This window comes from Crocodylus porosus, unplaced genomic scaffold (assembly GCF_001723895.1).
Source record: "Crocodylus porosus isolate Cpor-Errol unplaced genomic scaffold, CroPor_comp1, whole genome shotgun sequence".
NCBI classification, from domain to species: Eukaryota; Metazoa; Chordata; order Crocodylia; family Crocodylidae; genus Crocodylus; species Crocodylus porosus.
Window position 1 is genome coordinate 22274143 of NW_017728949.1, and position 14370 is coordinate 22288512.

The following is a 14370-nucleotide window of genomic DNA, read 5'->3' on the forward strand; positions in this document are numbered from 1 at the left end:
AGGGGCACTAAGGCCCACTGTCCCTGGGTCTACTTCCATGTTGGCTCATTCCTTTCAACTTGTTTGGTCTTGGCTTTACTGAATTTCTAACCAATACACCACTGTGGGCGTGTCCATCCCTTTGCCTCCCTGTGTCCAGTTATGATCACCAGGACCTCTGCCTCATCTTCCCTCCCTCCCTCCCACATGCCATGCTTTGTTGTTATAATAATCACTGGGAGGATGGATGGTATAATGACAGCTGGTCTACCTGACAAGAGGCTGGTCTTCCCTTTACCCTGCCCCTTTCCTCGCAGGTAACAAGTCATAATGTTCTGTGGGTATGATACATGGAGAGGGGAGAAAGATATGGATTTGGGGAAAGGGAAGGAGAGAGGCTGTGAAGTACCCCCTTAGCACCTGGGGCTCATGTCTGTCCCTAGGAGGGTGTGAATTGGGGTGATTGTCCCAGGTCCTGCACTTTGGAGGCCCTGTGGAGCCAGGCCAGCTTCACATCTGGCTGCTCGCTGCACCCCCCCCCCCACATCCCCTGTGTCTGGGGTCCATACAGGCTGGTTTGCCCTGGGCCCCACACCCTGCTACGGTCGTCTCTGCATGCCCTGTTTGCCTACCCATCATTATGCTACTGGGCAAGTCTGTGATAGAATAGGGACAAAAACTGGGGTTCTCTAATCCCTATGTCCTTTTCTGTGAGGTTGTTTAAGCTAACAGGTAAAAATGTGATGTTACTGTGCTAAATCAAGACCACAATTCTGCAGTGCAGCTATAGTCATAGTTTGTCTTGCACTCATGTCTCATTTATCAGAGGGAAGAGAGAACACTCCACTATTCTCTGGCTATTCTGACCTCTTGTCTTTCTGAATCCATCTCACAGAGTGTATTCTCATATTCTTCTGTGGCCTAGTTTGGAAAGGAAACTTCTAATGAAGGTAAAATTATCATAAGTAAGAGGGGAAATACCAGCACCTCAAATGACAGGAAACACAAAAGCACAGTCTGGAAAATGCAAAACACACAGGTATCAAAATGGAAATGAATACACATAAACACAAATGATCTTTAGATATTTAAAACAGATGGCTAAAAGGCCATGGGCCCAAGGACACCCACTGTGGATTCCCCCTCCCATTTGAGGAATAGAAGCTTGGGCTTTGTTCGCCTGGCAGCGAATGCTATGAACAGAATGCCTTGGGACCCCGCTTGCTTGCTGCCACTGATTACTATTGTGTGGGGTTGGCCAATTGTATCCTGTTGTCCAGGTTGCAGCACTAAATGCTCACAGCACCCTAGAACATGGCTGAAAGGGTAAATGGGGAAGACTGGAGCCTGGGAAAAGAGAGAGACATCTTTCTGTCACATGTAGCCCCTTCTCCCCAAGGATCTGAATTGTGCAAATTGATCTATTTAAATTCATGTGATCTGTGCTTTCTTATGTTGTAAAACAAAACCAACAAACGGGAAAATGACTGCAAATGCTTTCCCAAAGCAATGTCCTCTCTTAGCCATGAGTGGGGGCACCAAGCAGGAGGATATAGGCTTATAGACATCAATGGGAAGATTGCCAACACAGCAGTGTAGTTTCCTCCTCATCCTTCCCCAGACCCTGAATTAGTGCTTCCCTGGTTGCTTTACAGGCCTCAGGAGTGGCTGCTTTGTAGAGGACAGATTAGGTATATTAAAGAAAGAACCTTTTTTTCTGCGTATAAAACTGAAAGCCAGTGAAGTCTCAGCAGGTCTTGGGGCATCAGCAGGTTTGAAGGAGCCATGACTTCTTGCTAGTCTGCCTCTTCCTCCACTGAGTAATGAATGTTTCTCAAGCTGCATTTTGGGACAGCCTGTCTAAGGGATGATCTGTTCCTTGGTTTATGTTAGATTTATCTCTCTGAAGATGCTGGCATGTCAGATTCCATGTGCTTCAGTCTGTCAGACAGAAAAATGTTATCAATTAAATGCCAAGAGTACAATTACCTTGCCTTCTGGAAGCTGTCACCATCCGCTTGTATTCCCTGCCTTCGTGTCCTCATTAGGAGCTTCCTGCTGTCTTTCCAGAAGCGGTGTCAGAGATGGATTGTAACTTCTTTGTGAATGAGGCCTGGACAAATTGCAAATTTTTGACAGTGCAATTCATCTCTCTCTCTCTTTCTCTCTCTTTTTTTGTTCTTTAACTTCTTGCATGAATGATAATTTCAGTTGCTCTTTTACAAATGCCTCTGCAAGCAAGCAAATTTTGCAATTTGAAGCAGTCCAAACCATTGGATGCGCACTGCAGTCCCTGCTATTTTAAATCATTTTCTTGAAAGCAAGCTACTCAATCTGTGAAGATAAGCAGACTGTTTCTTTAAAACTGTAAAAAGAAGACAGGAAGGAAAGGTGGGGCAGAATGTAGGCAGAAATTCCTATGGTGACAGTGAACTCATGGGGATACTACATTTTTCCTTATTCTAACAAAGTTGTGTGTTAAAACAGTTCTTCCTGTAGTAGGCTACAATTGTTACATGACGCTAACATGTTGCATTGGAAAGTAACTCCTGACTTTTACTGAGGAAATATTTCCTAAATAACAATTATACCAATATACCAGGTACTTTGTAAGTGTATGAGGTATGATTCCTTATTTGATCCAAGGAAAAACAAGAAGGTGGAAACTTAGCAGAACTTTTAAAGGACTGAGTCTGAACTGGAACGGCTCCCCCCAGCTAAGGGAGGTCTGATACATAGGGACATGGACCCAAACCAATCATGTTTTAGTTTTACAAAAGAAACTCAGATAACATGAGTTGCTTTGAGCTGGCTGCTCTATTACACTTTTGCTGAAATGCAGTACTGTAGCTCAACAATGTAAGTGGCCAGTACTATGTCCTGGGTGGTGGCTGCACATGTTGCAGCAGCTGGATGTTTCTTGCTGTTCAGGGAGATGTGTTTGTTGCTGAGTGGTCAAAAAATCCACCAGTTTTTAGTGGCAAAAAGGAGGAGACATCTCCCTCCAGCAGCAGCAAACCACCACCACTTCTCTGCTGGAGCCAGAGCAGCTGTGAGGAAGCTGCAGAGGAAGGAGGGAAGGGATGGGAAGGTGAGGCACACTCCAGCTCCATTCCAGTGCTCCCAGCCTCGTGTTCCAGTCATCTACCCGTTGGTACACTACTGTTGTAGCAACGAACAGGGAACACCACCTTACAGTGGTTATGAGACAATATAAAAACTGATACTTCATGTTTTCATAATGGAACGTACCAAACCCCCAGACCTGAGCACTGTTGGAAATGGTGCTCCGAATATGTGACTTGTCCCTATTGCTAGCTGGGATGCTTAAGACAATGCTTTGAAGAGTTCTGATGCTGTTCTGTAAGATTGTGTGAACTAATGGTAACATGAACTTAGACTGCACTTTAGTCTATTGAGGTGTAAACCTAATAAGGTGGAGACTTCAGGACTGACAACAGGGTGGGTACTAAAGTTTTTGTGTGTCCTGATGTCTGGATTGCTGCTAACTGTCAAGATATGCCATTATAGAACCTAATACCTACTCTGGAGAGTTTTATTATTGAAACTGTCACCTATGGCTATTACATAATTTCTAAAAAAATTATAATTAGCCTCAGGTTACAGTTCAGGAAAATGCCGCAGTAGAAAATAGCTAATTTAATAGTTTAAATCATTAGCACTTTAGGAAACATTTTTAATAAAAGAGCAAAAAAGAATTGTTTGTTTAAAGATGAATCGAGAACCTGCCACCTTAATTGTTTCCCACTCTTCCTACCTCTTCTTTAAACAGTTGACAATGAGAGAGATTGGCCATGTGTTTCAGGATGTAATCCTACTGCTGTGAAAGGAGTGGTATAATTCCCTTTGATTCCCAGTGTTAATCAGCTACCTGCAAAGAAGGAAGCAGAGAAGACGTGGTGAAAACAGGAATATCTTGCAGCTCCTCAAGGATTCCTATGAACTGCTTAGCAATGCCAGCTTAAAATGAGAGAGAAACAACAACAAAAATAGTAGCAATATGTTAGGTGTTTTCCACTACTAATTTTTGGAGGTGGGGCTGTATGGACCTGCGAAAAGGCATGGATGTTGCTACACAAGACATAGGAATGAAATCCTGGCTTCACTGATGTCAGGGTGAGTTCTACCTTTTACTTCAGTGAAGTGGGGATTTTAGCTCTAGGTTCTGTTTGTGGTTTGGCTATAAAGCCCTGGGCCAAAGTATTTAATTGTAGAAAATCGAGTTGATATTTGTTTGCTCCATAGGAATGTTGCAAGACAAGCTGTTCTGTTTGCAAAACAATTTGCAATCGTTGATGATACAGGATTGCAAAGAATTATGATTCATATTGATGTGGACATGTTCTGAAATGTGCCATTCATCTAACAAGAGCACCAAATCTGCTTTTGATTAGCCATGCTTCCTCTCAGCCACCCTGTTTGTAAGAGCTTGTTGAAAAACAAACCAGAAAAAGTTTTTAAAATGTAAATATTCCAAACTAAAAGCCATTTCAGAATTTAAAACATTTATTAAATATTTTAAAAGTTGATATTTTGATCAGCTTAGTCACGGTGGGGGTTTTTTAATGTGTCAAATTAGTTTAAAAAGTCACTTTGAAAAGGCTGAGAACTAACAATGATTTGGAGAAAATTTCAAATGAGAAATTTCACAGTGTAAATGCAGTTGACACAGAACAATTTTGATGTTGGAAGTTGTGGTGGGCAAAAGAATTTGTTTTGAAAAATGTTGGCCCCTGCTAATGTACATCATAGAAAATGGTGCTCGCCTGTATGGGGGTGGTGAATAATTTATTTCACTCTAACTGTTCTTAAGATTTTCAAAATAGTTGCTTGAAGGGATGTTTTGATTGTGACTTCCTCAAATGAATCAAACTCATCATGACCTGGACAGTCATTAAGTCTGAGATGGTTATAAAACACCTTGATTTTCCTCCAGTCTTGGCTTAGTACAGAAAAGTATGGAACATCCCTGTGAAAATAATTATTTCCACTCTTGCAGCTGTCCTAGACATATTCAGAGCATAAATCCAAATTTTGAAAGCCCCTGTAATATGCTGGATTTGGTAAGGTGGTTAAATAAATCACCACTGGATTAAAGAACTGATTGGGTAGACTTTCATAGCTATGGGGAGTTGCTGACTATGATTTTTCTCATACAGTAGGATTAATTGTCAAAGTTCCTCTGGAGACGATGGAAGTTTAAGTTGAACCCAGAATAAGGCTAGTGATTTAGGCTGTGTTTTTTTTTCAAAGCTACTCAAGACATATGGGTACCCACTAAAATGAATAAGAACTGGGTATGCAAACACCACAGATGGCCAGTTGAGCTATAATCTTTTTTTCAGCCTTGGGATACCTTTTTTCAGAGGTATGGAAGAAATAAACAGAGGCTCCAACTTCATCCTGTCTTTTTTGTAATGACAACTTATATTTCAATAACACGTGTAAACTTGCAGATAGATCTACATATGCTACAAAATAGATCAGGCTACATGACATCTAGTGAAATGCAGTCTGTAGAAGAGAGCTATTGATCCAATGAGGAGCTTTTGGTATATCAATAGGCCAGATAACAACAGGTGGCCTTTATTATGGTACCCTCTGTGGTCCCACAGCTATGTAGACATATTGGCAGAGAAACCACAATCACTCTCACTTAATTCTGATATTAGACAGTAGAACAAATGACATTTTATCTTTCAAATGTCCACTTCATCATTTTGCTAAGCATTTCCTTTTCAGAGTATTTTAATAAGTAAAATCTTAAATAATATTTTGGGACTGGGGTATTAACTATTTGCATGTGGACAAGCCAATCCTGGTATCAGAAAGATGTGTTGTTACCTTTTTAAAATGTCATTATGTAATAAAAATCCCCAAAGTAACTGCACTTTTGATTTAGTGCCTGTTAGCACTCTGGTGAGCTTCAACAGTTTTACAACAGTTAGTGATATACTCCCCCTCCTCCCCCTCCTACACCCCCACACCCGATGATTAACTTACATTGTGGGGGAAGCAGATCACATATAATCTTAAAATGTTTTTTTCAATTATAAGAAGAACAAAATTAAAGGTGATTTCTTATTTTAAAAATACTGGGACAGAGCAGTACATGTCCTGGCCTATTTGAATACCATCTACTGGTTGTTTGTAGTGGAAATACAGAGGACGTGCAGTTTCTAGAACATTAAAAAAAATTACTCCCATCTTGTCACAAGACTTTTTATTCAGTTATAGCCCTTGGAGTCATGTGGCAGAATCTTGGGGTCTTTTAAAAATACTCTAGTTTGTACAGCTGCTGCTAAACCTTGAATATATGAGTTAAAAGTTTAAAAACAGGACAATGAAAGTGACTCCAAATCTACTTTCTCTGTAAACATTTTGATTTGGGGCAGTCTGCCTTGAGACTGTTGTTGACCTCTTGGGCTTGGCAATGCAGTTTTACATCATCATTGTGCTTTACAAATGCTGCTAACTCCTCTGAAGGCCCTGTATAGATAGTTAGCTCTGGCTGAAAACAGGAATACTGAGGCAGAGAGCTGGGGTGAGTCCGGGAGTTGGTATAAGTGTTCCAACCTAACTGAGAAGCATTTGGCTAATTGAGAACAGTGCCTGCTACTCTTTCCTCCTATTTGATGTGTGTATTTCAGTTCTGTGCAGGGTTGCTTTCCTTCTTCCAAACTCACTGTATTGCTTTTTACACAATATAATTGAATCCTCCTCCAAGCTCTGAAATGCATCTGATCCCCCCCAAAGCCCCAAAACAACAAAATATTTTAAACATGGGAAGAAATCCACAGCACTCAAAACATTTTGTGTCAATATTTTCCCGTGCATTTTGAAGCCTGAGTTTTATTTTTGTTTTTCTGAGGTGCTGAGCTACCACAGCTTATATTGCTGCTAATGAGCTGACATCACTCAACAACTTCAAGAGTCAGATGCCTAAATAAGGATGTGGGAGCCTAATTTCAGACCTCCAGAGGCATGTCCTAAGGAGCAGGATTGTGCATTCCCTGGGGACAACTAGCAGCGGCATATATTTGTTTTGCTGCTAGTTGCTCCCAGGGAAGGCCACTGCATGCACGCTCTGGTGTGCAGCAAGTTGCCCTGAGTCAAGTAGGTGAGGCTGGGGCCAGCAGCTGGGCTGGCCCCAGCAGCCTTACCTGGGGTTTCTGGGGCTTCCCAGGGCTCCAGCAGTGGTGATCCAGGTGTGCTGAGCCTGGCTGGCAGCTGGAGCATGGGTCTGACCAGCCAGGCTTTGGTTTTGGGCAGCAGACATTGCCACAATATGCACTGCCCTGGTTTTTTTTGGTGCATGCAGGTTTTTTTTGACACTAGGATCTCCTAGTGTCAAAAATGCCTGTCATGCTGCAAATGAGTCTGGGGAATGCCTGCATGTGCAGTGTGTGTGGTTTGTGGTGCTGCAGATGGGTCTGTGGTGCCACAAACTGCATGTGCATGCTTGAAAGTGCCTTCGGTTTGTATAAATGTAACCCTAGTTGTCTAAGTTCCCAAAGTTGTTGGTAAGAACTGAGCCAGATTTTTTTGTTTGTTTTTTGTTTAAGACAGGGCCATCGTTAGGGACTGGCTGCTAAAAGTGACGGAGTAAATTTTAGGGACAATCCTGTTTTGCTGCCTTTCCCCCAACAGCCAAGGCAATTTTTGGCGGGGCCCATCTCTTTATGGCATCCCGGTTCCCTCTTTGGCTCCCAGGGTACCAAGGGCTCTTGTGCCAGTCCCATCTCTGAATATGCGTCTTCAAATTTTGCCAGTATCTTTTATTGCCTGCTCCAAAACCACCTTTGTGATTTTTTCATCCCTAATTCTCTAAGGCCAATTTTGGACACAAACACAGAAATGGAGGCCTTTGGGGTCAATAGTAAAACTTAGTCCTCTGTGCTCATTTTCATACTTTGTCCTAAGTAACCTTGGTAGTGGCTTGCAGATGATACATGACTTCAGCTGCATCCCAGATGTTCTAATAAAAGACATTAACATATCATTGACACAATAGTCCATTTATAGAAAACAGCATGAAGTGTTCATTTAAACCACCTGTGGCACTGTCAAGTACAGCCTTTCTTATGTTGATTATTTGTAGCCTCATTTAAAACTACTGATTTCACTTGAAGTCCAGGTTCTGACTGGCTGGGAGAAGCATTTGATTTCTGCAGTTTCTGTGCAATGCATTTAACTATTTTTTAATTGCTTTCCAAATAAAATCTTAAAGTGCTTACCATTCCAAAAGTCTGATCCTGCGCTTGAGCCTTGCATAGGTTACTTATTTTTAATAACATCTTGCCAGGTGCTTTTGAGTTTGGTCAAGTTGAGCCCACTGAAATGGAAATGTTTGTATTTTATGAGTTGCTCCTACGCTAATGCAGCCAGGACATTTAAAGATGTGGTGGTTTCTGTTTCTGGTAGGTTACCAGTTTGTTTGAATGAAAAGCTCAAAGCAAACCTGGAACATGGGAACCAAAGGAAAAAGTTTACAAAAATTCCTGTGAGTGAAAAATGACATTTTCACTGTTTTAGTCTAAAAGTAGACTACATCAAGAAAATACTTTCAAAGTATCACTTCAATGCAGAAATATGCATGATTTTGTTATCCAAAAAATTGATCTATGCTGGGTGAAAAGCTCCCAAACTCAAACACAAACACAAGCTCCCAATCTGAAGAGCTCAGGAATTTTGTACAGTGACAGTATCAAATCTTAACACATGCGCTTCAAAATCTGGCTTTCTATTCCAGTCAGTTCTTGTTACAGGCACCCTGAGCTTACGAGAACTTACAAATCCCAGCCAGGAATTGGATCTAATTTTATGGGTGTAGCTCCATCACCAAGCAACACTAAAACAACACTTTTTTGGTCTGAATGACTTGTTCATCTAAGTTCCTTTTAGAAAGTCATCCCATGGAACCCTCTTCCTCTTCAGCTTGTCACCTCGCAGACCAAGCTTGTGTATCTTATTCATTCATTGTCCAAACATATTTAGTGCCATATCATAAATCCGTTGCTACAACTGAGGTGGGAAGAGGGTGGTTACTCGTATTTCATTCATTTAAAGTCAGTAATCTAGCAATTGGAGTAATTGTTTGCCATTCAGAGTAGTTTCCAAAAACTTGTCCAGAGCAATTGGATTGCCAACTTCCTTCCCCCACCCTTCCAAAAAAAACCTCACCAAAAACCAAAACAAGGTAATTCTCAAGGGAAAACTCCCCAAACTTTCATAAATAAAGAACAAAAAGAGAATTCCTGCTTCTCAGAGCTCCTTAACATATAAAACAAGTGTGTATATAGATAGATGCAAGCAGAAAGGGCCACAAGGAAGCAATGAGATCATTGTGGTCAGCATGATGAACAGCAGTCCCAGCACAGCCAGGTACCTATGTTACAATCTTTTGTAGACTTCACTGCAGGGGGAAGAATTTAAAAAGGGATTTGAAGGAGGACAATAAGGTAGCTTTGGAGCTGTAAACAGGGACTTTTGCCAATGTGTGAAAGGCAACCTGAGAAAAAGCATGAGGATGATGATAGAAAAATGTAACAAGTAGTGAGGACTTCTGTCATGGGCAAGAGTAGGGGCAGTAGCTGATATTGAGATAATATATGACAGATGATAGGTAAAGTAAGGATAGAGCCTTGAATATGAAGGCATATCTTAACTGTATTTCCATTTGATGTGATCTGCTTTTATTGGAGATAATTTTATGACTGACTAAATAAAATGAAAGAACAGTCACAGACAAAGAAGAAAAATATTTTTATCTGCTCGATCTCTGAAAATCAAGGAAGTGCTTGTAATATTCTATTCTATTCAGAAGAGGGCAGCATTAAACTTTAAATCAAATGAAGAAATCAGCCTAAAAAGCCAACAAAAGTGGAAACTGAGATCTAAGGATTGCAATCTACATGGGATAGACTCCAAAAGTTTGCTAAACAAATTTCCTGAACATAAATCCTTTGGTTTGGTTTGTTAAAACTAGAACGTAGTCAAAATTCTGACATTAAAACAACGCATATTCACAATCAAGAATTACAGGAGCATTACAGTATCATGTAATGTTATCTTTTTTTGCATGTGATGATATGTTTGTAAGATGATAAACCAAAATATTATAAAACAATCCCAGCAGTCATAGTTTTAGCATCTTTTGTAACTATTTAAATAATAGAAATGTAGAGCTGGAAAGAACCTCAGGAGGTCATCTAGGGATCTAGTGCCTGCTCAAGGTAAGATCATCCCTGTGTAGCCATTCTAGACAGGCATTTATTTAACCTGCTCTTAGAAATTTCCAAGGATGAAGATTCTACCACCTCTCCAGGCAGCCTTTTAAAATGTTTAGCTCCCCTCATAGTATGAAAGTGTTTTCTAATATCCAACCTCTTACCCTCATACAAAGTTTGCAGAATTGTACCTCTTAAGCATGAAGCTTGAAATAAAATATAAAAGGACCAAATCTTATAAACTCTTTGTTTCACTGAAGGTCTTGTCTAAGGCCCGTTGAGCACATAAGGAACCTTTCTTATTTGTCATGGACAGTTCATTCAAGCTGGATAAACAAAACAACTAATAATACTTGTCCCAATCCTGTAGTCATTATGTAATTCATTGGAAGGCTCTTACTGGCTTCATTTGGCTTTGAATCAGGTATGTAGCTGGATTGCAGGATTTGGTCTAGGTATGCATGCTTTTGACCACCAAAATACTTAAAGGTTTGATTTTTTTAGTTAAAAAGCATTTGTTCTTTTAGTTAAAGTGGAAATGTTGCCTAAGTGAGGGCAGTGGGATCATGTCCAACATTAACAGTTTACTCTTACCTCTCATGCCTCCATGTAACCAAATAATGCAGTAGGACCACTGTGGCTTCCTCTCTCCCATACAGTTACTCCCATGTGGTGCAACTGCACACATGTAACAAGGAAAAAAATCTGCTTTTAGTGGCTATGGCCTCTATTCAGCAAAGTATTTTAAGCTTGAGCACAAGTCCCTTCTTAAGTGCTTTGTTGAAGAGTGAAGAACTGTTGAATCATGCCCAAGTCACTAGATAATCAGTACAAGTGTGTCTGCCACATCTGCACAGAGCCTTAAGTGATCCAGGAATGACAAGTTCAGTAGTTCCCCTCTCAAGGGTTATTTGTGTTCTAAGCCAAGATGCAGAAAGCGATGAGGAAAGTACATTGCAAATGCTATTGCTTCTCTGCTGCCTGTATTTCTGAAGTAGTGCTGGGTTAATTAATACTTTTTTTTCTGGATGTACTTCACTAGTTCTCTGGTTGGTGACGTAGGTGTTTCTTTTTTTTTAGTTGATTTCCTTCTTTAAGAGCAGAAGAACAGGAGTGTTTAAGCTGCTGGGTTTTGTGAATCTCAAAATGGGTTATTTAACCTTGAGTTATGTATCAAAATCCCCTGTTTCAGCATAAAGGTTGCATATGTACATCTTTAATGAATAAGACCCTTAAGATCTGTAAAGAACCCAGATTTATATATTCCATTAAACATGATCTTCACAAGCTAATTAGTTTGAAATTTCACCCTTGCTTATAATATACAGCATTTTATGGTCAATAATAGTAAAATCTATGTAAGCCATGCTCTTTATTAATAAACATTATGTGCTTCTGGCTTTCAAATAAAGTAATAGATTATTTGTTCTTTCTCTCTCATCCCTGGATTACTTGCACTGTAATATAAAGTAATCAGCAATATTGATTGAACATTTCATGTATAATTTGAAAACATTACAAATTTCATTTTATATAAAAAAGAAGACCAAGACTCCAGCAGAGAGATTGTTACAACAAAGAAACTGGAATAAGCCATATCAATAAGATACCAGGCCTTTGCAGCTCAAGGGATCATTATTGTGCATCATGACTTTCCCCGGAAGGTTACTGATTTGGGCCCAACCAAGATTAGTAGTGAGTCAAATTCACTACCAGCTGGTTGTTATTTGATTTGGTTTCTGTGATGCTCTTGGTGGACAATGTTCACATCACATAAACCACCTCTGCAAATGGCACTCCCTGGCAGTTATTTTCAAATGATTAGTTTGGAGACCAAGGATTGAATGAACATGGAGTCAACTACCTGACCTACCATCTGTAAGTGGCCCCTTCATGTCAAAGTTTAAAATAAAGAATTGAAATAATATAAGAAAGAAAGAATACAAAAATAATTATCCTGTGGGATTATAAACATACATCATAAGCTATGGTTCTGCCAGTGCATGCAGTCTGACCTACATTGTCTTTATTGCTGTAGTCCTAGGACTTTCTTGAATGGAAACTGCCAGTGCTTTTGTGGGATTTTTGGTGTGTACAAATGGCTGAACTCAATTCATCTTGGGGCTTGATAAACATTTCAGTGTTGGCCTCCAGAGAAAGGCTAGTGACCTATTGTAGTACATCACCTACCTCTCAAAAATAGCATTGTTGAAACTAAGGGGCTACTCCACATATAATAGCAAATCTGTGATATAAATTGAGAGAGACATAAAAAGAACATATAGATACCTATGAACAGACAGATAGGAGTATTCTGGGACCTGGCTGGAATAATAAACATGCTTTATCGTTGTGTTTTAGGCTATGGAAGTGTGATGTTTTAGAATATAGGATCACAGGCAAGTAAGGCTGGAAGGGATCTCAAAAGGTTAACAAAATGGTGAGGGAGCTGGGGGACATGACTGATGAGGAAAGACTGAGGGAACTGGTCTTATTTAGTCGAGAAGAGAAGACTGGGGAGAGGGGGAATTTACTAGCAGTTTTCAATTACCTGAAGGGAGGTTCAAAACAGGATAGAGCTAGACTGTTCTCAGTGGTGGCAGATGACACAACAAGGAACAATGTTCCTTGTCTCAAGTTGCAGCAAGGGAAGTTAGGTTAGATATTAGGAAGAATTTTCTCACTAGGAGGGTAGTAAAACACTGGAACAGGTTACCCAGCGAGGTGGTGGAAGCTCCATCCTTAGACATTTTCAAGACCTGGCTAGATAAAGCTTTGGCTGGGATGATCTAGTTGGGGATGGTCCTGCTTTGAGCAGGGGATAGGACTTTCAATGATTCTATGATTCTACGGTCATCTAGTCTGGCCCCTTGCTCAAGGCAGGATCATCCCTGACTAACCCCTCCAAGTGTCTGTCTCACCTCCTTTTGAAAACTTCCAAGGATGGAGATTCCACAGTTTCTTTAGATAACCTATTCCAATGCTTGACCACTCTCATAGATTAGGGACAGACATTACAAATAAATTTAAGTGATTAGAAACTTCTTTAAACCTGTAGCAGAACAGATGTTCTGTGCACATAAACCCGTTTGAAAATGGCTGAAACCAGTTTGCGATAAACCTGGTTGAATGTAGTATCAGACTTAACTGATTTGGGTCAAACCAGTTTATGCAATGTCTGTCCCAGACCCCTTGATAGTTTAAGTTAAACCAGACTCCCCCAGCATCCTGGCATGCTCTCTGGGCTGGGCGGTGCTCTCTGCTCCATAGTAGGGCTGGCTCCTCCCCTCTGCTCCCTGGCTAGAGCTCTGGCAGAGACTGCAGGCATCTGTCTGACTTCCCCCTGCTCCCCCATCCCCTCCCCATTCCCTGTTAAGGAGGGATTCCCCCCTCCCCTCTGCCTTACACAGACACCTCTCAGCATTAGTTAGCAGACCACATGCTGGCTAGGGTCCATGATGTGGCAGATGGGACAACGGCAGAATCAACAGGTAGCTGGTAATGTTCCTCTGTTGTTTTCTTAATGTGGTTATAAACACTGAGTTAGGGGTGATAAACACTGTGTTATCCATCCCCTGCTAGGCTGGTTAGAAGCAGGGGGAACTGCTCTTTAATCAGAGCATCCTGCCAGGGCCTGGCCATGCCCCACTCAACTTAGGACTGTAGAAGGAAAGGGAGGGCTGCTCTAGTGCCCCCCTGTCTTCTAGCCTGAGCCACTGCAGGCACGTGCCTGCATTTTTGGGATGTCTGTGCAATTACAAACTGATTCAGCCTAGCCAGGTTAGACTAACCTGCAAAGATTGAATCAATTCAGGCTCAGGCTTTTTGAATGTCTGTCCCTAGCCCCAGTCAGAAGTTCCTCTTAATCTCCAGCCTAAATTTCCTCTCCTGCAGCTTGAGTCTATTGCTCTTTTTTCCTGTCTGCTAGTTCTAGCTCCTAGTTTTGCCATAGAGAATAGTTTATCTCCATCCCCTCTATAATTGCCCTTGAGTTATTTGAAAACTGTTATCAAATCCCCCCCACCTCACCCCAGTCTTCTCTTCTCCAGACTAAATAACACTAGCTCTTTCAGCATGTCCTCCTAACTCATGCTTCCAGAACTCTCTTTTTTGTTGCTCTCCACTGGACTCTTTCCAATCT